Source organism: Eptesicus fuscus, chromosome 2, assembly GCF_027574615.1.
Source record: "Eptesicus fuscus isolate TK198812 chromosome 2, DD_ASM_mEF_20220401, whole genome shotgun sequence".
NCBI classification, from domain to species: Eukaryota; Metazoa; Chordata; class Mammalia; order Chiroptera; family Vespertilionidae; genus Eptesicus; species Eptesicus fuscus.
In genome coordinates, this window is record NC_072474.1 from 6391669 (window position 1) to 6416845 (window position 25177).

At 38.1% G+C, this 25177-nt stretch overlaps 1 pseudogene; it reads right to left on the reverse strand.

Annotated features, from left to right (window-relative positions):
- Positions 1–22409: 22409 nt before the first annotated feature.
- LOC103294933 (protein SET-like) lies at positions 22410–23317 on the reverse strand (annotated as a pseudogene).
- Positions 23318–25177: the final 1860 nt, after the last annotated feature.

Here is a 25177-nt window from a genome sequence, read left to right on the forward strand (position 1 = left end):
CACACAGACTGAGGGTGAAGGGATGGAAAAAGGTATTTCAGGCAAATGGAAATGAAAAAAAAGAAATACTTATATCTGACAAATTAGATCTCAAAGTGAAGGACATAAAAAGATATAAGGAAGGCCACTTGATAATACTAAAGGGAGGAATCCAACAAGAAGAAATAAGTCTGGTAAACATATATGCACCCAATACAGGAGCACCCAAATACATAAAAAAACTCCTGGAAGATATCAAGGGAGAGATTGACAGCAATACAATCATAGTAGGAGACTTTAATACCCCACTATCACCATTGGACAAATCCTCTAAACAAAAAATCAGCAAAGAAACATCAATCCTAAATGACTCACTAGACGAGATGGAATTAATTGACATCTTCAGAACATTTCACCCCAAAGCCACAGAATATACATTCTTCTCAAGTGCACATGGGTCATTTTCAAAGATAGACCATATATTGGGTCACAGGCAAAGTCTCTTCAAATTCAAGAAGATAGAAATCATATCAAGCATCTTCTCAGATCACAGTGGCATAAAACCGGAAATCAACTACAATAATAACAATCCAAAAAAATCAAATACATGGAGACTAAATAGCATGCTATTAAACAATGACTGGGTTACCAGAGATCAAAGAAGAAATAAAAAACATCCTGGCAACAAACGACAATGAAAACACAGCAATCCAAAATCTATGGGACACAGTGAAAGCAGTCTTGAGAGGAAAGTTCATAGCTCTACAAGCCTACTGCAAAAAACAAGAAACAATGGTAATAAATTACCTAACCCTACAACTCAGAGTTAGAAAGAGAGCAATAAGAAAAGCCCAGTGTAAACAGAAGGAAGGAAATTATAAAGATCAGAGCGGAGATAAACGACATAGAGACCAAAGAAACAATACAAAAGATCAACAAAACCAAGAGCTGGTTCTTTCAAAGGATAAACAAGATGGATAAACCTCTAGCCAGGCTCACCAAAAAGCAAAGAGAGAGGACCCAAATGAACAAAATCAGAAATGAAAGAGGAGAAATAACAACAGACCCCACAGAAATACGAAGGATTGTTAAAAAATACTATGAACAACTCTATTCCAACAAACTGGACAACCTGGAGGAAATGGACATATTCCTAGAAAAATACAGCCTTCCAAAACTCAGGAAGAATCTAAACATCTCAATAGGCCAATAACTATGGACAAAATTGAAGCAGTCATCAAAAAGCTTCCAGCATACAAAAGCCCGGGGCCAGACGGCGTCACAGGAAAGTTTTACCAAACATTCCAAGAAGAACTAAAACCTATCCTCCTCTGACTATTACAAAAAATTCAAGAGGAAGGAATGCTTCCAAGCTCATTCTATGAAGCCAGCATCACCCTAATACCAAAACCAGATAAAGACAACACAATGAAAGAGAATTACAGGCCAATATCCCTCATGAACATAAATGCCAAAATCCTCAACAAAATTCTAGCAAATTGGATCCAGCAGTATATCAGAAAGATCATACACCATGACCAAGTAGGATTTATTTCAGGGATGCAAGGATGGTACAATATCCGCAAATCAATAAACATGATACATCACATAAACAAACTGAGAGATAAAAATCACATAGTCATATCAATTGATGCAGAAAAAGCATTTGAAAAAATCCAACATCCTTTCTTGATAAAAACTCTCAGTAAGGTGGGAATAGAAGGATCATACCTCAACATAATAAAAGCCATATATGATAAACCCACAGCCAACATCATACTTAATGGGCAAAAACTAAAACCATTTCCCCTAAGAACAGGAAAAAGACAGGGATGCCCACTCTCACCACTCCTGTTCAACATAGTACTGGAAGTACTAGCCATTGCAATTAGACAAGAAGAAAAAATAAAAGGCATCCAAATTGGAAAAGAAGAAGTAAAGCTGTCCTTATTTGCAGATGACATGATATTGTACATAACCCAAAAGACTCCATCAAAAAACTATAGACTTAATAAATGAATTCGGCAATGTAGCAGGATACAAAATTAATGCCAAGTAATCTATGGCATTTCTATACATTAATAGTGAACTTACAGAAAGAGAGGCTAAAAAAGCAATCCTATTTACCATTGCACCAAAAAAATTAAGATACCTAGGAATAAACTTAACTAAGGAGGTAAAAGACCTATATGCGGAAAACTACAGGATACTGAAAAAAGAGATAGAGGAAGACATAAACAGATGGAAGAACATACCATGTTCATGGATTTGTAGAATAAACATCATTAAAATGTCCATACTACCCAAAGCAAGCTATAATTTCAATGCACTCTCCATTAAAATACCAATGGCATATTTCACAGACCTAGAAAGAACTCTCCAAAAATTCATCAGGAATAAAAAAAGACCCCGAATAGCCACAGCAATCCTGAGGAAAGAAGAACAAAGTAGGTGGGATCTCAATACCAGATTTCAAGCTCTATTACAAGGCCACTGTTCTCAAAACAGCCTGGTACTGGCACAAGAACAGACATATAGACCAATGGAATAGAATAGAGAATCCAGATATCGACCCAAACCACTATGCTCAATTAATATTTGACAAAGGAGGCATGATCATACAATGGAGTCAAGACAGTCTCTTCAATAAATGGTGTTGCGCCGAAACCGGTTTAGCTCAGTGGATAGAGCATCAGCCTGCGGACTCAAGGGTCCCAGGTTCGATTCTGGTCAGGGGCATGTACCTTGGTTGCGGGCACATCCCCAGTGGGGGTTATGCAGGAGGCGGCTGATCGATGTTTCTCTCTCATCGATGTTTCTAACTCTCTATCCCTGTCTCTTCCTCTCTGTAAAAAATCAATAAAATATATTTAAAATAAAAAATAAATAAATAAATGGTGTTGGGAAAATTGGAGAGATTCATGCAAAAAAATGAAACTAGATCACCAATTTACACCATACACAAAAATAAACTCAAAATGGATACAGGACTTAAACATAAGACAGGAAACCATAAAAATACTAGAGGAATCCACAGGCAGCAAAATCTCAGACATATGCCGAAGCAGTTTCTTCACTGATACTACTCCTAGGGCAATGGAAGCTAAAGAGAAAATAAACAAATGGGACTACATCAAAATAAAAAGCTTCTTTCACAGCAAAAGAAACCATCAACAAAACAACAAGAAAGCCCACTGTATGGGAGAACATATTTGCAAATGTTATCACTGATAAAGGTTTAATCTCCAACATCTACAGGGAACTTATACAACTTAATTAAAGGAAGATAAATGAACCAATAAAAAAATGGGTAATGGACCTAAAAAGAATCTTTTCAAAAGAAGACAGAAGGAAGGCCAAGAGACATATGAAAACATGCTCAAAGTCACTCATCATCTGAGAGATGCAAATCAAAACGACAATGAGATACCATCTCACACCTGTCAGAATGGCTATCATCAACAAATGACAAGTTCTGGTGAGGATGCGGAGAAAAAGGAACCCTCCTGCACTACTGGTGGGAATGCAGACTGGTGCAGCCACTGTGGAGAACAGTATGAAGTTTCCTCAAAAAACTAAAAATGGAACTCCCATTTGACCCAGTATTCCCACTTCTAGGAATACATCCCAAGAAACTAGAAACACCAATCTGAAAGGATATATGCACCCCTATGTTCATAGCAGCACAATTCACTATAACTAAGATTTGGAAACAGCCTAAATGTCCATCATCAGATGAGTGGATTAGAAAATTATGGTACATCTACACAATGGAATACTATGTTATAAAAAAGAAGGAACTCTTACCATTTGCAGAAGCATGGATGGACCTGGAGAGCATTATGTTAAGTGAAATAAGCCAGGCAGTGAAAGAAAAATACCACATGATCTCACTCATTTATGGAAAATAAAGAACATTATAACCTGATGAACAAAAAGATAGATACAGAGGCAATAAAGCACTGAACAGACTATCAAATTACAGCGAGAAGGCTGGGGAGTGTTGGGGAGGGTGGAAAAGAGATCAACCAAAGGACTTATATGCATGCATATAAGCACAACCAATGGACACAAGACACTGGGTGGTGGGATGAGGGCATGCGACAGGGGGTAGGGGAGGCTGGGGGAATGTCAATAGGGGGGAAAATAGGGATATATGTACTACTATATGTAATACTTTAAACAAAATAATAAATTTTTAAAAAATGGAAAAAAAGAAAATATTTAAATATATATATATATATATATATATATATATATATATATATATGCTATATGACCAAAACCAAAAAGAGAACTAACCATAAAATCCAATCCACTAATGGTGACAAAGTTGTTTTAAGGAAAGTAACATTTGTCATCATGCTCTCTATTTCACATAATTGATTAAAAGGATCACTTTAATAGCTGCCAGGTGGCATTATTTTTTTTTAAAATCTAGCTAGAGTCCTGGAGTGCATAGAGCACAGATGTTGAAAACAAATCTGAGAGATTGTTTTTTTTTTTCTGTAATGTGAGTTTTTTGATTTTTTAAAAGTTAAGCAACATTTGGACTCTCACCTATTTGGGTGAGTTTTCATGAGAAATGGGGACTATGACCAATCAGAAGTTTCAATCTGGGAGTTTGAGTCTTGAAATTGTAAACCATAATCTCAGAAATGGTAAAGATAAATTCTCAAGTGGTGGCCATTATGATGGTAATTCAAGGACAGCATGATGGGTTTAATGGTATCAGTGCAGGAGCAATATTTTAACCAAATTATTTCTGTGAAAAGGCATTAAGCATGACCTCTGCTGTAAGTAGTATTCTTTGGTCTTGACTTAATTTCTGAATTTAACTCTTGTGGACCCTGAGAAAGAAGATACCTACTAAGAAGGGCTCCTGGTGGCAAACTGGGCCCAAATTTCTATAAAAACAGTGCTTAGCAGCTATTCTGACAGAGAGCACTGTCATACAAGCCAGGGTTAAGGGAGAAGACAGCACGCAACTGCCTGCCTCCTGCTCTGAACTGCCTGCATGCACTGTATTCCAGCCATCTAAGCCAGCCCTTATAAAGGAGTTCCTGGAATCTTACTTCAAACAATAAGACTGAGATTTTCCTCATCCAATTGAAGTTCCACAGCTATAACCCATCAGCAACTTCACTGACCAATCAAAATGGCCAAATTCTGACCAATCAGAACAGTGACCTTGGGACCAATTGAACTGTAAGGATTTGGAGTCTTCATTTGCATGAGAATGGACCAATCAGGGATGGGGTTGGGTTCATCTCTCTATATAAGTCAGATCCCTTCTCATCCAGAGAACACATTTCCCTTTCCACTGAACACTGTGTTTCCTTGCTGAATCACCTAAGATGTTCAGCTGGTACAGGATCACACTTGGGTGAACCAGAGCCTGTGGAGCAGAACTGAGCAGGTGGAACAGAATAGAGCTATCTAGCTAGAAAGGTGCCTCACCCCAGAGCTGCTTCACAGGTGTGCTATTCCACAGCTATGCTATTTCATAATTGAGCCTTAGCACTATTGAGCTATTTCACAGTGTTGCTGTATCACAATTGAGCTGTTTGCAATGAATAGTTTCCTTCTTCACTGTATCCCAAATTGGGTCTTTTAATTGGCATCAATGAACATTGGTTGACATTCTTCAAGTGTTTTTTTTTTTCCTTCAATTTTGCTAAAATACCCAATATTCTTTCAATAAAAAGATTTTCTCCTTGAGTTACAACAGATCAGACATTTTAGCTTGTAACCAAGAAGCCTAACACACATGGTTAATCACAACATAACCCAATTTTTTTGTATTAATACATAACCAGAGTACACCCAAGATATTATGTTCCTACACATTGTTCTCCAAATATTGCTAATATGATCTTCAATAGGGGCATATTGCATCAGCAGAACCATTGCTAAACTCTGATAACATTTTTTTTAAGATCTTAGTGATATTTATTTTACAGTGCTCTTGGATGAAAAGACCTCAGTTGTTTGTATAAATTAGTGATCAAGAACAAGATTCAAAGTAGAAGCTATCCTTTGGCAAGTCATATATATTCAAAATCTATTTTTTAAAAATCTTATTTATTTAAATATTTAGGAAATTGTTCAAATAAGCAGTAATTTCTACAAAGCTGAGTACTCATCCTTTCAAAAGCAAAAAATATTATTTCATTATTATTATTTGTTTGCAAGTTTTTACTTAAAAGCACACCAATCATGAATGTCTAGGTGAGTAAATTTTCACAAAATGATTCAATCTGTGTAACCAGCATTTTAAAAAAAATAGTATTACACCATATAATACCTTCATGTAATCCTTATTTACCTCCATGTATGTAGTTTTATTTCTGTGGTCACTTATTGAATTTGTATTGTTTTCTTTCCTGCTTAGTTTTAATATATGTGAGAAAAGTGACATTTCATCGTTTTTTCACAGACTGTCAGATAGGAAATCTATATATATAAAACCCTAATATGCAAATAGACCGAATGGCAGAACAACCAAACAACCAAACGACAGGTCGCTATGATGTGTGCTGACCACCAGGGGGCATGCGCAGAACATGTCATGCGTCGGCAGCAAGTGGCAGAGCATGTAACATGGTGGGCGTGAGCCACAGCGAGATTATGGAGCAGGTGAGCAGGGGCGCCAGACCATTGCAGGGTGCTTGTCGCTGTCATGGGGGCCAGACTCTGGTGGTTACTGAAAATTCTTTGCTCCCATGTGCTGCAGTCCTGCTCACACCTGCTGCCAGTGCCAGCCCTGCTTGCACCTGCTGCTGGCGTCTGGCGCTGGCTCCAATCACTTGGTGCCATCAGCAGGTGCGAGCAGCGGCTGCCAGCCCCAATTGCCCCTGAGGGCTTCTCCACGTCCCCCTGCTCCTGAGGGGCAATCAGAGCAGCAGCCACTGCTCACACCCACTGACGGCAATGGCCCCTCTCACACCGCTGCTGGTGCTGGCCCCAATTGCTCCGTGCTGTCCATGGGTGCGAGCGGGGACAGTGCCATCAGCACATGGGAGTGGTGGCAGCAGGAGCTGGGTCACCAGCAGACAGGGGACTGGGGACCATTATGGGAAGGGCAAGGGGGGGAGCACGAAGAATGGACCAAGACCTGCCCCTGTGCCCACCGCAGCCTTGCGTCCCACAGTTCCTTTCAAGGTGCACAAATTTGTGCACTGGGCCCCTAGTGTTTAATAAAAGATTAATAACTAAGTAAAATAATAGATAAATTAATGAATGGATGGAAATTTTATGAACATTATAAAATCTATTACTGTTCAAAAAATATTGATTCCCAATTTTTACCTGAGTCCCTAATTTCTAATTGCTATTTCAGTGTTTCATATAATGATAACCCTATTTCTCTAGTCATTTTATAATATCAGTTGTTATTTGTAGACAGGTTTACATGGTGTATGAACCTGTTCTCTCTTGGCCTATAGAGATAATTTTCTTTTTCTCCAGCCATGCACAGTAGGTATATTTCAAGTAGAGCTTTTAACCTTCCCCCAGAAAGTCAACATTTTCTTCAACTTTTAAGAAGTAGCTATTTTCTCCAAAGATTTAAAATCCCTAAACCTTAAGTTGAGGAAAATAGAATGTAAGTTAGAAAGCATGCTTTATAGGAAACTCTCATTGTAATTAATAACTAAATAACAAAATCTGTTATCATTATTGTGATGTTATTTTCTATTATCCGATTTTATCTCTTCTGATTTTTTCCAATACAAATATATTTTATATTGGTAACAGCAGGAAAATATATATATATATATATATATATATATATAAATATATATATATATATAAAATAGAGGCCCAGTGCATGAAATTCGTGCATGGAGGGGGTCCCTCAGCCCAGTTTGCACCCTCTCACAATCCAGGACTACTGGCTCCTAACCACTCACCTGCCTGCCTGCTAGATTGCCCCTAACCACTTCTGCCTGCCAGCCTGATTGCCCCCTAACCACTCCCCTGCTGGCCTGATTTCCCCCAACTTCCCTCCCTTGCTGGCCTGTTCACCCCCAAATTTCCCTCCTCTGCCAGCCTGATTGCCCACAACTGCCCTCCCCTGGCAGCCATCTTATTGTGGCCATCTTGTGGCGGCCATCTTGTGATGACGTAAGGGCACAAGTGCACCAGGGCCACCTAGGCTTTTATTAGTATAGATGGAGAACACCCATAATTTTACATTGTACACAAAAAAATCACATTGATTTCCCTGAAAAAAAAAATTATAGCATATCACCCTAAATAATTTATAGTTATATTATGCGATTAATTGTTTATCTATTCTCTTTGATAATTGAAACATAATTGAAACAGAAATAATATGTAATGGGTAAGCTACACTCGTGTGAATAACTGTGTCTAACAGTTGTTTCATACTTTGTTATTTGGCTAATAAGCCCATCTCTTAGAGATTTGAATAGAATTTGTTCAATATTTCTGTAAAAACTTTCCAAAACAAATACAGGGTGGGGCAAATGTAGGTTTACAGTTGTGAGTACGTGAAACAAAGAGTTTATTCTTGTATCATTATTTATTAATTATTGTATTATTTTCCATATAAACAACTATAAACTTACTTTGCCCCACCCTGTATATTACGTGCATAGCAGACATTTCAGTATTTGGAGAGCTGCTTTGTATCTGAATCCTCTTTCTATGTTTGGAGAATTCTCCACTTTATGAATCTTGACTGGAAGTAAATTCTTACACCAGTGTTATGGATGTTGAATGTATCCAACTTATACATTTCTTCTGATAGCTTGGATTCAGGACTATGATATATATTTGGCCAAGTTTATGAAGCTCCTTAGTGTATGAGTTTTGAACTAATAACACAAGGACATGAGCCTAGGGGAGAATTCTTTATAAAACAGGCAGCTGATCTAAGTTACTAAGGACCACAGTGTTCAATGTTTCTCTCATAAAAACATGAATTGCAGACTAGTGTTATTAACCAGTAAAAGTTGTAATTTTGTTAGGAAAGAATTTAGAGTATGGGTGTTGCTTCTCTTCTTTCCTACATATTTTAGGAGTGTAGGCCACCTCTTTCCTGGTATTTCTGTAAGCAAATTGATATCAATAAAGTTATTTTTTGTTTAAAATGCCAATATCAGACTATGATAGTTCTACATAGGGAAACTAACTATTAAATTAGTACCTAAATTGGCAACAGAACTCCAGGAAAATGAGAGCATATGGAAATAATTATTTAGCAGGACAATAGTAAAATATGATAGAAGTAACTGTTTTTCAGGCATAGCTCTTAACTAAACTGACTTGGTATCATTATTTCATTTCCTATGGAACTTTTGCTTTTAGGATATTTCCCATAGGAACCCACCTTCCATGCTGGGAGAAACTGAAGACCCATAAGATGGTCTAATTAGATGCTGCATTTGAGAGCCCTATGTGTCAACTATCAGCCATTGGATGAATGTTCAGCCACAGTAAAGCCTTCACATAACTGCAGCCCCACCTGACATATTGCTACCAAATCCAATTGATCCCTTCAAACAACTGAACCATGACAGATAGTTATACATTTTTGTTTTAAGGCATTAAGTTTTAGAGTGACATCAGAGGAATGATGACATAAGAGAGGCCCTTGGCCTCTCCCCCTGAAACTTCAATAAGTTAACCAACTATAATTCAACAAAGAATTCCCTGCTCAATTCAGAGGCACACCTGAGAGACCCACACATTGAAACATCTAAAGGTAGGCAACTAGGAATAAACAGGGAGACAAGAATGGAGGAAAGAGTAGATGGGCCTGCAGATGCAGCCCTGCAGCCAGGAGCACATGGCTTGGTCTGAAGAGGGGAGGAAGCCCGCAGTAATAGGTGGTTCCTTTGTCCAGGAAGAACAGAAAACTGTGGGGGGCAGACTATCAAGGCCAGCTAAGTGAACAGTGTCTGAGCCAGCATATGTCTGACAGAGCATGGGGTTCTGCCATGTGGCTCTCCACTGTTGGGATGAGTGGAAGTGTTTTAGACAAAGTTACGGAAGCACAGAGCCCTGCTGCTGCTTGGTCTCCCATTGCCCTTGGAATCAGGGCAAGGAACATGTTATCTGTAAACCCAGAGCTATTGTAGTAGATCCACTGACCCCCAGATGGGGTGCCCACAGCAGGACCCCCAAGGAGGACAGGGGTCACCATTACAGTAAGGGCAAACAAACCTCACTCTCAAGCAGCACAGCTATACAGTCTTATGGAAGCCTTGGAGGTTAAGACAGAGATCACAGAGCTAAAAAATCTTGCAATTCAGTGACATCTACTAGAAAATAGTAGAAAGACCTCCATAGGAAGCTTCTATTTAGAAGGCCATTAATATAGACAAGTATACATGCCTAGTCAAATGAGAACAGCAAATACCATGAATAACCATGATAATGAAGATGATCAGAAAGAAAATAAAAAAGCCATAGAAAGCAAACACATGGAAATATCCTATATAATAAAAGAGTAATATGCAAATTGACCATTGCTCCAACACACAAGATGGCTGCTCCCATGTGGTCAAAGATGGCTGCCCCCATGTGGATACAACATGGCCACCACAAGATGGCCAGCAAGGGAGGGCAGTTGTGGGTGATCAGGCCAGCAGGGGAGGGCAGTTGGGAGGGACCAGGCCAGCAGAGGAGGGAAGTTGGGGGTGACTGGGCCTGCAGAGGAGGGAAGTTGGGGATGACTGGGCCTGCAGGGGAGAGCAGTTGGGCGGGACCAGGCCTGCAAAGGAAGGGCAATTAGGGGCAAACAGGCTGGCAGGGAAGCAGTTAGGCATCAATCAGGCTGGCAGGGGAGTGGTTAGGGGGTGATCAGGTTGGCAGGCAGAAACTGTTAGGGGCAATCAGGAAGGCAGGCAGGCAGAGCAGTTGGGAGCCAGCAGTCCTGGATTGTGAGAGGGATGTCCAACTGCCCGTTTAGGCCCTAAATGGGCAGTCAGACATCCCTCGAGGGGTCCCACATTGGAGAGGGTGCAGGCTGGGCTGAGGGACACACACACCCATGCACGAATTTTGTGCACCAGGCCTCTAGTGTGATATAATTGACAGAGATTTTAAGATTGCAGTTCTGAAAATACTCAATGAGATGTGAGAAAATACAGACAGGCAATTAAATGCTCTCAGAAAACAAATTAATGAACAAAATGACTATTTTACCAAAGAGACTGAACTTTAAGAAACAACCAATCAGAAGTCCTGAAAATGAAGCATGCAGTTAAGGAGATTAAGAGTGAATTCATGAGCATAGAAAACAGACAACCGGATGGAGGAAAGAATTAGTGATATTGAACATAGGAATCTAGAAATGACACACAGAGAAGAAGAGAGAGACCTGAGCATAAAGAAAACAAAAGAGCACTATGGGAACTATCTGACTCCATCAGAAAAAGCCACTTAGACTCTAGGCATTCCAGAAGGAGAAGAAAGGAAGAAAAGAACAGAAGTCTATTCAAACAAATAGTGGATGAGAATTTCCCAAACCTATGGAAAGAAGTAGATCCTCAAATCCAAGAAGCAAACAGAACACTTAGTTACCTCAATCCAGAGACATATATTGTATTAAAACTGTCAAAAATTAATGACAAAGAAAAAATTCTCGAAACATCCAGGAAAAAGAAGGAAGTGACCTACAAGGAAAACCCATAAGAATTTCATCTGACTTCTCAGCAGAAACTCTACAAGCCAAAAGAGAGTGAAACCAAATATTCAAACATCTGTAAGAGAGAAATTACCAGCTACAAATAATACATCCAGCAAAATTACCCTTTAAATATGAAGGAGAAATAAAGATGTTCCTGAAATACAGAAGCTGAGGAATTTTATTACCAGAAAACCTCCATTGCAGGAAATACTCATAGGAGTTATTCTACCTGAAACAAAGAACATAAGGTCACAACACTATGAGTAAGATCACCAAAAAGCTTACAGCACAAACAGGGATAATTTGTGACAACACCAAACAACCCAATCAAAAAGTGGGTAAAGCAGCTGAAAATACACCTCTCCCAGAAAGACATAGCAACAGCCAATAGATATATGAAAAAATGTTCAACCTCACTAGCAATTAGGGAAATGCAAATCAAAACTACAATGATATACCACCTCACATCTGTTAGAATGGCTATTATCTATAAGACAAGCAATAACAAGTGTTGGGAAGGAGTAGAACAAAGGGAACCCTCATTCACTGCTGGTGGGAATGTAGACTGGTACAACCACTATGGAAAACAGTCTGGCGAGTCTTCAAAAAATTAAGAATACAGCTACCATACAACTCAGCAATTCTTATTTGGAGCAAACCATATATTTGAAAAGATACATGCACCCCTATATTCATTGCATCATTATTTATGGTGGCCAAGACATGAAAACAATCAAAGTGATCTACAATAGAGGACTGGATAAAGAAGATGTGGCACATATACACAATGGTATACTACTCAACCATAAGAAAGGATGAAATACTGCCATTTTCAACAACATGGATGGACCTTGAGAATATTATGCTAAGTGAAATAAATCAGACAGAAAAAGCTAAGAACCATATGATTTCACTCATATGTGGGAAATAAAACTGAAACTCATGAACACAAACAGCAGTGTGGTGTTTGACAGAGGGAAAGGGGTGGGGGGTGAAGGGTGTCCTAATATATGGTGACAGGAGAAGAATTGACTTTAGGTGGTGGGCACACAGTACAATATACAGATCTTGTAATATAGAAATCCACTCCTGAAACCTATATGATCATATCAACCAATGTCACCCTAATAAATTTAATTAAAAAATAAACAAATATGTACAAGTAAACCCTGAAAGGAAATGTGTAAATGTCTGACAAAGCATATAATATTTAAAATAGGCAAACTTTCAATAAATTTATAAATGCAAATTTAAAAAGGTATTACATTTTGAGATGTATTGTTATACAGCAATATTTACTTGAAAGAAATGTTGTATAAATCAGGGTGCAGTAGGAGATGGAAATCACAACAGCAAGTCGAACAGGGAAAAAAATATAATGTAAAGATCTGTTAACTACTAAAAAGTGGTTAATTGAAAAAAATTTAAGCAAACTCAAAGAACTACAGAAAGCTTGTTCCTATGCTAGGACTGAGGAAGGGTGAATAAAAGGACTATATTTCCACTAACAAGATGCTGCCAGACTTTGTGCAAGTAAAAAAGTTCTCACTCTCTTTTTCCAAAATGAGGGGACACCCAGTCCCAACAGTCCTTGTATCTATTGTTGGTTATATGAATTAATTCTCAGATTCATTCACAATCCCATTGGATTTACCTTAAATATTTATGTATGTATGTATATATCCTATCTAATAAAGACAGAATATGCAAATTGATGGTAACTCCGCAACAAAGATGGCAGCGCCCACTGCCAATAAGGAGGGAATATGCAAATTGACACAACAAGGCGAGAGGCGGAAGGCAGCTCTGGCCAGAGCGCAGGTGGAAAGTGGCTCCGGCCAGAGCAAAGGCGGTGCCAGCAGCCAGGGGAAGGAAGGCACATTCTTACACGAACCTTCGTGCATCGGGCCTCTAGTATATACTTATATACATATTATCTTTCCTTATATATATATATATAAAATATCCATATCTTTACAAATATATATATATATTTTTTTTTTCCATTATATTCCTTGTCAGTCTATACAATTTTGTTGGAGATTAACTTTTCTAATTTTTAAGGTACAGATTATTTCTGTAATTGGTCATGGAAGAAATATCCATAATTTCCTTCTCCTGATATTATTTTATATTTTAAATTTTCTTTGTAAGCTCAGGTCATTGTGGTACTTTACATAGTAGGGTAAATCAAATCATCATTTTTGAAGGGTCTTAGTTCTTACCTTAATGGTTTGACTTTTTTTTCATTCTCATTTTCCAGAGGTCATGGAAGTTCTTAACGGAACCTTAGTGAGTTTCCTGAGTTCCAGATATGATCCTCTTTGCCCTATTGTGTAGCAGCAAATCAATTTCTTCTTAATAGTTAACATCAATTGAATCACTTCTCTCGGTGACCCCAAAATAACATTCTTCTCTTCAAAGTGATTAGAAGCATTATTGTGTTCACTAGTGGAAATGTTTTTTCCTTTGGAACTAAGACTCTAGACCACAAGTTCTAAAGGTTTTCAGGATGCAAAGCAAACATCCTGTGATTGGATTAACAGGTAAAATAGTGAGAAAAGGCCCTGCCTACCCTTGATTCTCAGACCCATATATTCTGACTAGAAGGGAAGCACAAACATCCTACCTTATAATAGAGAAACATGCAAATTGACCGCACCTCCGCTATGCCCATGATAGGGCCTGCGAGAGGCTGGGGGCGGGACTCCGGGTGGCCTATCCGGCTGTTGAGAAGACCAATATGGCGGCACCCAATCCTCTTAGTTCCGGGGGTCCCGGGGGCGATCACCACCCTGGGGGAGCGTGGCCGAGCCAAGCCAGCCGCTCCCCGGGAGTCCCTGGGGCGATTGCCACCCTGGGGGTGTGTGGCCGGGCCGAGCCAGCCACTCCCCGGGGGTCCCTGGGGAGATCGCCACCCTGGGGGGGGGGGGGCGTGGCAGGACTCGCCCAGCCGCTCCCGGGGGTCCCTGGGGAGATCACCATCCTGGGGGGGCGTGGCAGGACTTGCCCAGCCCCTCCCAGGGTCCCTGGGAACATTGCAGCCATGTGGTTGCTGAGACCCAGACCAGGCCTCTGGCCACAGATTCATAGCTTTGCGGAGACCTAGGGCAGGGATCTGCCTCATCTGCAGAGAGACAGAGGTTCTGCAGTGCCTCCAAGACGTGGGTGGGCCCAGCCAGGGATCAAGGGGCATGGAAGGACTCCTGGCAGAGGGACAAGGACCCTCACCCCTGAGGCGGGGGTTGAGGGGTGGAGCCACCTCAGTGAAGGGGTGCTGCACTGCAGGGTACTGGACTGACTGATGTGATTCAGGGAAGCTCCCAGTGCTAATGGGCCTCGCTCAGGCAGCCTTCACACTTCAGAGGCAGTGACTACTGCTCCTGCCTTGACCCAAAAGCAAGCTCGCTACACCCTGCCCCATAGCAGAGCATGCCTAAGCAGTGAGTGGGAAGCCTTCCACCTGCTTCGGAAAAGGGGGGCAGTAAAGAATGGGGGGAGAGGAAAGAATGTGGAACATCCGCAATGAAGAGGTGCTTGAGAAAGAGGCTGGGAAGCCTGACTGGAAGGTTTGTTCTGTTTGCTGGGCCGCTGCCCCTTAGGAAGTGCAAAGAGCATGGCTCTGAGGGCTTCCTGTGTGCTGAGTCAAGTTCCACAGCCAACTGGAATTGGCCTCAGTTTCCTGGTCTGTAAAATGGATGAAGCGTGTCCCAGTGCCTTCACTGAGCTTTGATGGCCAATTGAGATACTATATAAAGAAAATGAGGGAAGAAGTGAGAAAGAAAAGGAAGGACAAGAAACACAAAAGAAAGACTGAAAGGAACCTGTAAACCCATTGTCACTTAAATAGGGAATATAGTCAGTAGTGTTGTAATGATGGTATGATGCCAGGTGGGTACTAGAAATATCGGGGAACACTTTGTAAAGTATATGATTGTCTAACCACTATTCTGTAACTAATATAAAACCTGAAACCAATACAAAATAATGTTGAATGTAAAGAAATGAAAATTGGAGTGAAACTTTTATAAATTTCAAAGTTTAAATAAAGCTGTAAAGGAAGGAAGGGGAGAATAAAAAGTGTTTTTCATTTTGCCACTTCATTAAAAAGACAGTTGTCTTTATATGGTGCTTTTATACTTTTCTAAGTCATTATCTCATTTTAATTTCCGGGCAACTTAAAGACAAGTATTCCCTCCACTATTCAAAGAAAGGAAATCTTGGTGTCTGGTCCTAATGATTCAATCGTCAAGCCCTTATTGTAAAGCAGGGTTAGTAAAATTTTCTGTGCAGGGTCATATCTATACTAATAAAAGCCTTGGGGGTGATCAGGCCAGCAGGGGAGGGTATTTGGGGCCAATCAGGCCCGCAGAGGAGCAGTTAGGGGGCAATCAGGCCAGCAAGGAAGCAGTTAGGGGGCAATCAGGCAGGTAGGTGAGCGGTTAGGAGCCAGCGGTCCCGGATTGTGAGAGGGATGTCCAACTGCAGGTTTAGACCCGATTTCTGTGGAATTGGGCCTAAACCTGCAGTTGGACATCCCCCGAGGGGTCCCATATTAGAGAGGGTGCAAGCTGGGCTGAGGGACACCCTCTCCAGTGCACGAATTTCGTGCACCGGGCCTCTAGTGTATAATAATAAAAGTGTAATATGCTAATTAGACCAGATGACCTTGCAGATGAAGCTGGGGCTGCGAGGGAAGCCCGGGTCCCAGGTGCTGGAGGGAAGCCAGTGCCGGCAGCTGAGGGAAGGAAGTCTTACTCTTGCATGAATTTCATGCATTGGGCCTCTAGTAGAGTATAATTTCTAATTCAAAGTACATACTAGATCTTGTGAGAGCACAATATTTCAGTGTGGTCTCACAACTGCCACCATAAATGACTCTTCAGTAAGACATCCCATCTTTGTGTTAGGCCAACTGCTTCTGAGTAAAAGAGTAAGTAGTAAGACCAATGAACTCCACAACACCATTGCAGCTCATTCTGAGAAATTAGTTTATTGATCAGAATCAAGGCTGTGTAAAATCACATGAGAGTGATTAAAGTACTCTGTGTGTCTACAGATGATGGTGCTAGAAAAAAAGCATCATGGGCCTTGAAGACAAATCCATATTCTGAATATATTTCTATTTCAGTGAAGTTCTATCTCTAACTGCTTCCTCATGGCAAAGGTTCAATGCAATCAATCTGCTTCCAAATGGCAGGCTCCCCATGAGGAATGGTGCCATATAGAAAACTCAGGGTTGCCCTATGCTATTGGCAGATTGGGCACTCAGCAGTAGCATTATCAGTGTCAATCTTGGTAAAGGGAGGTCCATATTGTTGAAATTTATATATCATGCTCATAGTATATTTAATCAGTCCCTATTTATGCATGTGTTTGCTGTAGTCTATTCTTCCGCTACTACAAACAGCACTGCTATAGATTTTGTTGTTTTTATGTCTTTTTATATATTTTGTCAGTATGTATTTAAGATAAATTCCTAGAAAAATTGCTGGATAAAAGAGGAAATGAATATGTAATTTTTCCAAATTTTCCAATTTCTCTCCATAGTTTTTGAATGATTTTTGTAGTATATGAGAGCCTATTTCCTAAGACTTGCTAACATAACATTTTCAAACTTCAGAGTTTGCCACTCTAATAAATGAAAAATGACATTTTAATGCAGTTTTTTTATTTTGCAGTTTTTGTAAGAATAAACATTTTTCCTTATTGTCAAGACTTTTTCATTTCATTTTAGAAGAATATTTTCTCTGGGAATAAAGTGTTTAACTTCTTTTAATACCTTGAAGGTATTATTCCATTGTCATATGACTTCAAAATTTGTTTTTCTATTTTAGGAATCAGGCCTCAATCCTTCTGGGACTTATTTATAAGAAATTCTTCCTTTTTCCTTAGATGCTTTTGTTATATCTCTTTGTCACTCCTTTTCTTGTTTTTAGCACATTTATCTTATTATGTTTAGATATATTTCCTTCATTTGCTTCTTAATCTGAGGCTTTATATCATCATCAGTTTTTTAAATTGTCAGATATTATATCTTTAAATCTTTAATATTTTTCTTTTTTCCTCTTTGTAATACAAATATTTGCATAGACTTTTTTTTTAAATCTCTTGTCTCATATGTTCTGTCTTGTGTTTTCCATCCTTTTAAATTTTCACACTTCAATTGTGGCAATTTTCTTCTGACTTTTCATCTAGTTCAATATTCTTTCTTCATTTCCATCAAACATATTATTTTTAAATTTAATTTTTAAATTACAGCTTACATTTAATATTATTTTGTATTAGTTTCAGGTATATAGCATAGTGGTTAGACAGTCTATAAAATATATTATTAAATTCATTTTGACGTTTTAATTTCAGTTCTGAATTTTTCAGTTGTAGAAATTCCATTTGGTTTATTATAATACTTTTTATTTCTGTGTCAAGTCTATCCTTTATTTCCTTGCACATATTAACCATAAGCTTTTTTATTTATTTGTTTGTTTAGGTCAATTGTTGACACCTCTACTTTCTGGATTCCTTGTAGATATTTCTATTTTATGTTGTTTCTCTTGGACTTTGATCGGTGTATTAGTATGCTAGGTCTGCCATAACAAAGTCTCACAGACTGGGTGGCTTAAAGTACAGAAATTTATCATTTTATAATCATGGAGGCTAGAAGTCCAAGATCAAGGTGTTGGCAGGTTTAGTTTCTTTTAAAGAATTTCTCCTTGGTTTGTCATTGGCCATCTTTTACTTGTGTTTTCACATGGTCTTCCCTCTGTATATGTCTCTGTCTTAATCTCCACTTCTTATAAGAACATTAATCATATTGGATTAGGGACAATCTACATGACCTCATTTTACCTTAATTACTTCTTTAGAAGGCCCATCTCCAAACACAGTTACATACTGAAGTACTGAAGATTAAGACTTCAACATATAAATTTATGGAGGACAGACACAGTTCAGTCCATAGCAATCACTTTGTCTTATTTTTCATATCTTTGGTTTTTTGGATTGGATGATCAATATTATTTATAATAACTGTAGGACTTATTGGAAACCTAAGATTATATTGCCTTTCTCTAGAGAGGATTTACAGTTGCTTCTGGCATGTGGCCTGTACATTAACAATTCTAGCTCTCTTTAATCCAATATGTGCTGGAGCTGATTCAAAGCTGTAATTCAGAGCCACTGAGGGCTGGTCAATTTGAATTTCATCCTTACTTCTAATTTGCATTCCTTTTGGATTCCAGCTGAAACTTGCTACTTTACCAGATTCTATTTTTGTGGGGCCCTATATCACAAATTCTGCCCCTCTAAGTCCTTGAATATGTTGGAAATTTTGCTTTGTTTTTCAAATCCTCAGCCACTTCTACAGGAATATGCTAATTTTTCTTGAGGAAAAGTGGCTACAAATGCTGGGCCTGCTACAGTGAGTTCCCATCTTTTCTGAGACCTTGACCCAGAAATCCTCACTGCTCTATTACTTCTGTTGTCTGAAAGACAACAGTCTAGATATGCCTAAATTCATATTTGAACCTCCTGATTGTGTTTTCAGTGGAAGTGATGATGAAAACTAACTACACTGCCATTACTAGGAACAAATCTCCACAACATTCGTATTTCTTAACAGCCTCAAACTGGCCATGCCAGCAATGATATGTGAGGGAAAAAAACATTTTTTCTCAGTTTTAATTTTTCATTGATATGTAATTCAATGAAATTATTACTTGAGAGCTAGAAGGTTAATTCAAGACACTTTTATTATATTACCCCTTTTTGTAACATCCTTGGAAATGTCTTCTTCAAAGATTGATTTTGACAGATAGATTTAAGAAATAAGCAAACATTTTAAATGCATATATTTTAAATGCTTGATAAGTTAGAAAAATAAGTGACAAGTATATGCTGTCTGCAGAATAAACAAGGTAGACAAGAGAATTTTCAATTCTGCATGCTCAAAGTCAGTGTTTCTGAGAATAGTCTTTTGGTAACTTGAAATTTAATGATAACACTATCAATTATTTTCAATAACTTAAAACAACTTTAAGGTTCTTATCTGTAATTTTATTTTGTACTTACTATTTTTTAACAATTGGTGAGAAATCAATATTACTTGATTACTTGAATATTTTATTAACCAAATGTGATTAAGTTATTATTTGAATTGCCAAAGTATATATTTGCTTCATATCATTAAAGGAGGAAAAACATGAAAATTTCATTAAGGGCCTCAAATTTATTAAAGAGTGATGATTAAGAAGATATATATTTTATTAATTTCCTATTTACTATTTAATTTTTAAAAAAATATTAACTCAAGATGGAAAATGAACATAAAAGCCAGGCATTATTCTGAAATGCAAATAAGTAGCTTGATGAAGTTCACTATCAGCTCTTTATTTCCGTTTTAACAAGAAGAGGGCTGCATTTTAGCTGAATAGATAGTGCACTGACTCAGACACTGCAATAATTGTTCCTTCAGGCATTTGTCTGTCATATAAGGAAGTATCTAATGAATATGGAATCGCTCTGTATTGTAGGCAAAGACTGTTCCAGAAATACATTACATTATGTCACCTTAAAATTACTTCGAGCATTTTGTGAATTCAAAACTAGTTTTTTTAATCAAAAGATGTACCTAATAAAAAGAAAATTATTATTCTGAAATATATCTATTCATCTGAAAATAAAACTTTCAACATAGGTTATGACTTAAAATGAAATAAACCAATTACTTGTAAACTTAGGTTAAACAGAATGTAATATTTTAATATAGTGGTATTGTTAATGGAATTGCAGTGTTTTTTAGCAAAATAAACCAGTTAATGTTAGGAAGGGGTAGTGACTCTAAAAAATTCAGTATGCTTCTTATGTGATCTTTGAACATAGGATACTATTTTTCCACTTAGTTCTAAACCAGTATCATGAAAAATATGCCTTTTACTCCTTTATTATATACATTTCTGTTCAATTGATTAAATCCATGTTTTAGTTCATATTTACTTGAGGAAAGAATTTTCTAACAAAATTTTTTGATAAGTTTTATTTTTTTTATTTATTTTTTTAAATCTTTATGTTCCTTTATTGGAGCAAGATTCCTGACCAGTATACAGTGATTCACTAAACAGAGACCTGTGCAGAAATTACATACTATCCATCTAGATAGGTTTTATTACACTTTGCTTATTGATGGAATAGTTCCACTTACAAAGTTTTATACATCAAATAGCTTTGAATCTGACCAGGCTGTCCATTAATTCGTCTCTGAAAAAATTAACTGGCATTTAATTTCAACTACCATATTTTACAGCACTAAAAAGCTTAGGCATTATTAGGTAGCTTCTCAAAATGTTGTTCTATGCACAATGGCATCTAGCAGAGCAGAGTCCATCATCTCACCCAGATTCACACGGACTGGTCTCATTTGAGAAGGTAAGCTACTAAATAGCTGGTACTTAAGAGACAAAAGTACTCCTAACCCGAGTTTCTGAACCACCAACACGGACTTCTTCCTCCGCAAGCCCGTCTTACGGGCCACCTTTAGTGCCAATGAAGACATGCCAGCAACAGCCCCGTGCGTAACTCGGCACTAGAGCACCAGGTCTGTCTGGTGGTGGTGGCAGGCACTGTTATTACATCCAGGTAAATATAGACCCATTTTTAAAATGCCAATTTGATACACAAAATTAAAGGCACAGCATACTCAGAACTAAGTTTGAGCAATCTGGTATTCCAAATGATTTGAAATTTTTCAGACACTGATAGCAAATTGTACTCATGATGTTTCCCAGCTATGGAGACATTAATATACTGATTCAAACCCCTTTACTCAGTCCACGTAGCCCTGAGATCATCCTGCAAAGTGCGTATCAAAAAATACGGACTTTAGTTGACAAAGTTTGACAATATGTTATACAAGTCAAACTTGAAATCTGTTCTGAGAGAAAAGCATCAAATCCTTTGTGTATACATTTAGTTTTATTGTAACAAAGCAACTTGTACACTTTTAACGTTTAAAACTGAGCATCATCTTTTCTTTCCAGTGAAACAAAAAGAAAATTTAAAAATAAACAGGAACAAAATTACAATAGAGAAATGTCAATTCCGAATAAGATCCTACAGGTTCTGCTGATTCTCCCATCGAGTGCAGGGCTCAAGTCATCATTAGGAGAGAATTTTATTTTAAAAGTGTCATCTCAGACTGCAAGGATGTCCGTTAAACATCACAATTAAACATGCCGAAGGAGAAGCCATGTTGTCAGAATGCCCACTTAACCCACCCAGACATCTCAAACCCACCTTTGCTCACCTTCTATAACCCCCCCTTTTTTTAAGTTTTTTTTTTCTTTTTTTAAACAAGAGAAAGTAGACAGATACATGTTGGTAAATGCTAACTGTCCATATTCACATAGAGACACAGTGTAATCTCTGAGCCCAATATACAGAGAAAGGAGGAAAAAAGGTAGAATTCTATGCACTACCACACAGGGGCCTAGCAACCTCCAGCTCCCAGCAGAGCTAAGGGAGCAGAAGGTTTTTCTTTTTTCCCACAGAGCACGGTGGTGGTGATTCCATTAAGTTTTTCTTGAGACAGGAAGGGATAAAAATGAATTTGGAACAGAAAGGGGCAAAGATTCTTTTCCCATTGTATTCTGCTCAAGGTACATCCCTCACTCTCCACCCCCCCCCCCCCCCCACCCCGCCAAATAAGGTGAGAACCATGGTGTAAAGAGACCTCAAAAACCTGGCGACTGAGCACAAGAGGGGAAAAAAAAAAGGAAAAAAAAAAAAGACTGCAACTTGCTCCCAGGGACTGGAGAAAATTAAAAAAGGTTGGAATCCATCAGTGTTCATTAGTCATCTTCTCCTTCATCTTCCTCACCTTCTTCCCCCTCATCGTCATCTTCATCTTCTTCACCTTCATCCTCACCCCTTCTTCATCAATATCTTCCAACCCTTCCTCTTCTTCATCATCATCATCTTCTTCTCCTTCCCCTTCCTCATCATCCATGTCAGGAACCCAGTAGTACTGTAAAGGATTTGGCCAAATGTCATCTTCGATGACTTCCCCTAAATCACCTGCACCTGCATCAGAATGGTCAGTAAACCAGGTACAGAAGCACTCTGCTTCCTCATGCTGTCTCTTCCTGCTGGCTTTATTCTGTGTTTGACTTGAACGTTTCGTCAGATCCTTTCCAGATTTCCATTTGATTTCAGTGGCCTTTGAAGATGGATCACCACTCTCATTCAGATGAAACTCTTTGGAGAGAACTTGATTTTCGAAGTAAGGATTTTCATCAAAATAAAAATCTATTCTGTAACCTGATTTAATATGTTCAAACTCTGTCACTTCAACTCTTGTCAAATAATGCAGCGCCTCTTCATCCTCTTGCCCAAGCAGTGCAGACACTTGTGGATGGTTGACAAATGTTGTTACCCCAAAATTTGGGATTTTGGCGATCAATTCTGACCTCTTCTGAAAAAATGGTTGGCGGAGTTTGTTATATTTCTGTTCTACTTTCAAAATCTCCTCACTGGCTTGTTCATTAAGTCTGTCTATTTCATTTTGTACTTCATCAGTATGTTCAATCGCTTCTTGCTGTTCTTTTTCTCCGGCTTGGGGGCTGGAGCCAGTTTCAGTTTCTTCCTTTGAGGTGGGACCAAGGACTGGCGTTTGGGGGCCATGCTGTGAGGCAAGTCCGAGGATCTGATCATTGGGAAGTCACCCGGCTCGAAGGCACGCTGAGCACTCTGGAAAAGTTTTATATGTATTTGTATGTAAAGTATGGTGAGATTAGGAAATGGTTTTGTCTTTAGATTAGACTTAATAATATTCAATAAAAGAGGATATATGTAGGAATGAAATAATAGGGATGTGTGTCATTTGTTTAAAAGACTCATGCAAGCTAGACTAGTGTTAAATATGTTAGTGTGAGTGGTAGCGGAAAAGAACTGTGGTAGGAGGATTTAGGAGTGCTGGTATTGTTCTATTTGTTTTGCCTTGGTGTTGGTTACACAGTGTGTTCAGCTTGAGAAAATTCATCTTGCTATATACTTACAATATGCGCACTCTTCTGTATGTACAATTCCATGAAGATTTAAAAATAAATAGAATATGTAAAATAAGTACAATAAATACTGATATTTATTGAAATTTTATGATAATTACAGCTTTATTCACAATAGCCAAGATATGGAAACAACCTAAGTGTCAGTCAACAGATGAATGGATGGTACATATATATTAGAATATCATAAAATATTATTCAGTCTTTAAAAAAATGGAGATCCTAACTTCTGCAATGTCAACTGGGGCTCAGACTTGGTGACTATTTGCTGAAGACATTGTCCCATCAAGGGGTGAGGAAACTGAAGTATTTCTCTACCAACAAATGTTTGAAGGTTGTTTTTGTGGACATTAACTCCCCCACATCTCTGACCTCCTGCTTTAGTAGACATAATGTTTTGATGCAACTAGAGAAAGGCCCCAAGCTGAGGTATTTGAGGAAGGAAGCCACTCATTCATTTGATGAATTCTTCATTACAACTACAAGTGACTTCCAGGATGGACCAAGAAATTAAAGGTTAGAGCCTTATACAAATGTGACACTTTCCTGTACATGGATTTAACAATGTATGAAATAAATTAATATTACTATCCATTAATAACTTTTAATTCATTCACACTTTGGGGTTTTGATTTCTTTCATATGAAGTTGATAAAAAAAGGAAATAGGAGTACATAATATCTTGGATACAGGGATTCTGTATTCTCTTATGGTTCTGGGTATTTTCTCCAAAGTTTGAAACAAGAATTATCCTACTTTAAAATTTTTACAATGTGTTGAATTCATTTGTTTCATTTCTGTTGCTATAAGGTGAAATTTGTATTATAAAATATTTTATTTGTGATTCCATTATTCTCTTTACAGGTCTCTTGTAAGCAATAAGGAATGACTAAAGAATACAGCCAAGAAAAAATTTTCTGACTACTAGCTAACATGCCACTCATTTGGGTGGCTTACAAAATAGAAGTAGAGAGAGAACTTAAAACTGAAATAAATTTAAAATATAAAATGTGATAATCCCTATTTAAATAGCATGTGGCTAATAGGCCACTAAGGCAACGTTAAGGATGCAACCACTAATATAACGTTAAGAAATACATGATTCACTATGATGACATAGATTGAATAGGCTAGCAGGATTGCCCTTCAAAAACATACAGGTCCAGATAACTATCAGGTGAGCTCTTTTGAACTTTTGTGTAATAACTTCTATGACACTCTGGAGTGCACAAAAATTACAAGCTTTCCAGTTAACCTAATGATTATGGCACAAAAAATAAAATTCAGACTAGTTGTAAATAAGAATGTGTATCTATTCTAAATAAAATTATTATTAAATTGAGTATTTTATTAAAGCCATAACACATTATTAAAAGTCTGTTTTTGTGAAATACAAAGATATTTCACCATAATAAGCCCTCTGGGTATCAGTTTCCTCACCAACAAAATGAATAATGACAGGTTCCATCTCATGATT